The sequence below is a fragment of the Sturnira hondurensis genome, unplaced genomic scaffold (genome assembly GCF_014824575.4).
Source record: "Sturnira hondurensis isolate 20B ecotype Veracruz unplaced genomic scaffold, ASM1482457v3 Scaffold0000167, whole genome shotgun sequence".
NCBI classification, from domain to species: domain Eukaryota; kingdom Metazoa; phylum Chordata; class Mammalia; order Chiroptera; family Phyllostomidae; genus Sturnira; species Sturnira hondurensis.
The window spans coordinates 3,354,594-3,357,477 of NW_028072798.1; positions in this window are offsets into that span (position 1 = coordinate 3,354,594).

Below are 2,884 nucleotides of genomic sequence, written 5' to 3' on the forward strand. Positions count from 1 at the left end.
GCTATACCCACTTAAAACTACACTTAGTCATGAGGGCAGGGCGTGTTCAGACTTACGGGGAAAGAGGGATTACCGCCCACAGCCCGAGGGGCTGAATCTACTCAAAAGGAAGAGACAGAGTGCCGGTAGACGTGCTGAGCAAAGACTCTGGGAAACGTTTTTAGAAGCATCAGATTGTTAGACTAACTTGGGGATGGTTAAAACCAGATCTAAAATAGTAGACGGCAGTAACATATGGGCCATTGGAGTGAAGATCCTGGAGCTGGAGTGTTTTAACATCCACGTATAGTTCATGGAAGGGTAACGATTGAGATTATCTCTAGAGTTTAATGAGTCTGTCAAAGTGTTGAGAATACTGCCTTTCCAAGTTCTTTTTCTTTTTTCCCCAAGGGGCATTAATGGTTTTTTTCTTTAGATTTATTTATTTTTAGACAGGAAGGGGAGGGAGCAAGAGAGGGAGAGAAACATCGATGTGTGGTTGGCTCTCACATGCCCCCCACTGTGAACCTGGCTTGCAACCCAGGCATGTGCTCTGACTGGGAATTGAACCAGCGACCTTTTGGTTTGCAGGCCATTGCTCAATCCACTGAGCTGTACCAGCCAGAGCCCAAGTTCTTATTCTGTGGAATAGTAAGTGTAATGGCTATACTAAGTGAATTCGTTAAATATGACCTTAAGATATTAACAAATCAATGTTAAAGTCAAGTATGATTTAATTTTTTTGTGTTAAGGTACAATACAAACCCAGCTGTAACATGAACAATCACCCTAATTTATTTTATGTTGGGAGGTAGATTTTTGTGTCAGATTGGTGTATCTCGGCAGTGAGAGTACCGTAACAGAGGAAAAGTTCATCAAAAGTTCTTGATGTCCCTGCCAACCCCAGTCTACAAGGTCTCCAAGGCTTTATTATTATTATTTTTTAATCTCAGCCTACAAATGAAAATACATTGTTCCTGTGTTTTGCATTTTTAAAAAGCTGTGGCTGTCGCCGGGCTCTTGTCATGCTCAGAGACAGCCTCAGAAACAAAAGTTAGGCAAGGGGAGAAGAGGAAATGGGGAAGTTTTTTGCAAGTGGCCCACCATAAGTGTTTACAGATATAAAAGGCATTTCTATTTCATGTAAGAATGATGTTTTTTAAATATAACGCTGGGATTGTGATTAAAGGATCGGTTGTGGTATTAGCCAATAGTTTACTTAACCTTGTGTGTAGTTGTTGTAAACGCCTTTTCAGAGCACTCTAGAAGGCAGCAGCGCGCTCCTGGTAGCCCGCATGACATTTGTCCAAGTCGGCAGGAATGTGCATCTCAAAGCCTGCGATTTAATTAGAGACACTGGTTCGATTGCTGTGATCTCGGTACATACTGAGGAAGCAATTGCGAATGTTGGTCTTCGCGGTGTGATGTGTGAGGTGGATGAGAACATTTTGTGACCTCAGGGAGCTTTGGGGCCTTCCCCTTCACGGGGGGCTGACACAGGTCTGTCTGGGACACGGGCCATCCCAGAACGTGTTGTACTAGAACAAGAAAGATGGGAGCCTTTCTGAGCTGCGTGTATTTTCTAAATTTTGGCTTACTTCCTTTGTGGCTCATGCTGAAATCAAACTACCATACTTTAGTAATGGCTTAATTGTTCCAAGTCCTCTCATGCATCAGAAATAGTATCGCATTTCTGTGCAGAAGTGTTCCGAAGAAAACTGACAAGGACATGCTCATTACCCATGAAGTCCCTGAGAGATCAGTTTTCGGAAGCAAGGTTTTAAAAGGTGGGATTACTGTGCTTGAATACTGTGTTACATGTGTCGCTGGGGAGAAAAACAACATTGCTAAGATACTGACGTCTTGACTCAAGTTTGGGGGTCCATTGTCTGACGTGTGAAAGAGCTTTCAATTTTATACAGGAGGTGTTTCTTGCCCATTCTCCCTTAATATACACATTTAATTTGAAAAGATCTTTTGTATATGGAGACAGAATATTTGGGGCTGTCAATGAATGAACACATTAGGGAGATGCAGAATTCAGCATCTGTAGCAAGAAAAAAAATTCTAAATTAGTTACTGTCCTCTAGGGCCTGTTTATTTCTCAGATAGTTTGCTCAAACTCTGTTTTCATTATTTTTTGTGTGTCCTGTGCTCCTGTCTAACTGGTTCTGATGGCTCTCCTTGTTGTTCCTTTCTCGGGTCTTGGGCACCGGTCTTCACGCACACCTTCCCCGAACCTGAGTTGTGCCCTTTCCTGGAACTTTTCGTGACTTTCCAGCACTTTCACTCTGATTGATCTCTGATGACGAGGTGATGGTGGCTGACTCTCTTCTTCACCCAATACCCTTTTTGCTGACCAGTTGTAGAGAGAGGATTACTGCGCAGAGAGCACACACTTCCTGTGCCACTCACACCCGGTCTCCCCCGTTGTTAACGTCTTCTATTACAATATCACAACTTTGGTTACAACTAATGGTTGTACCGATATGTTGTTATTAACTATAGCCCTTACCCCATCTAGATTTCTTTGTCCTGATGTCTTTTTTCTGTTCCAGGGTCCCATCCAGGGCACCACAATACATTCAGTCATCATGTCTCCTTAGCCTCCTTTTAGCTGTGCCTGTTTTTCCATACTCTTTCTTGTTTTTGATGCCATGACTGTTTGGAGGAGTACTGGTCAGACATTTTGTGGATTATCCCACAGTTTTAAAAGATTATGTATTTAGAGGGAGTGAAGTGGGTAGAAAGAGAGGAGGAGAAACCCCAGTGTGAGAGAGAAGCAGTGATGGGTTGTTTCTCTCACGTGCCCCAATGGCGGGGGGGGCAGGCCTGCAACGCAGGCATGTGCCCTGACCAAGAATTGAACCAGTGACCTTTCACTTTGTGGGACAACACCCAGCCA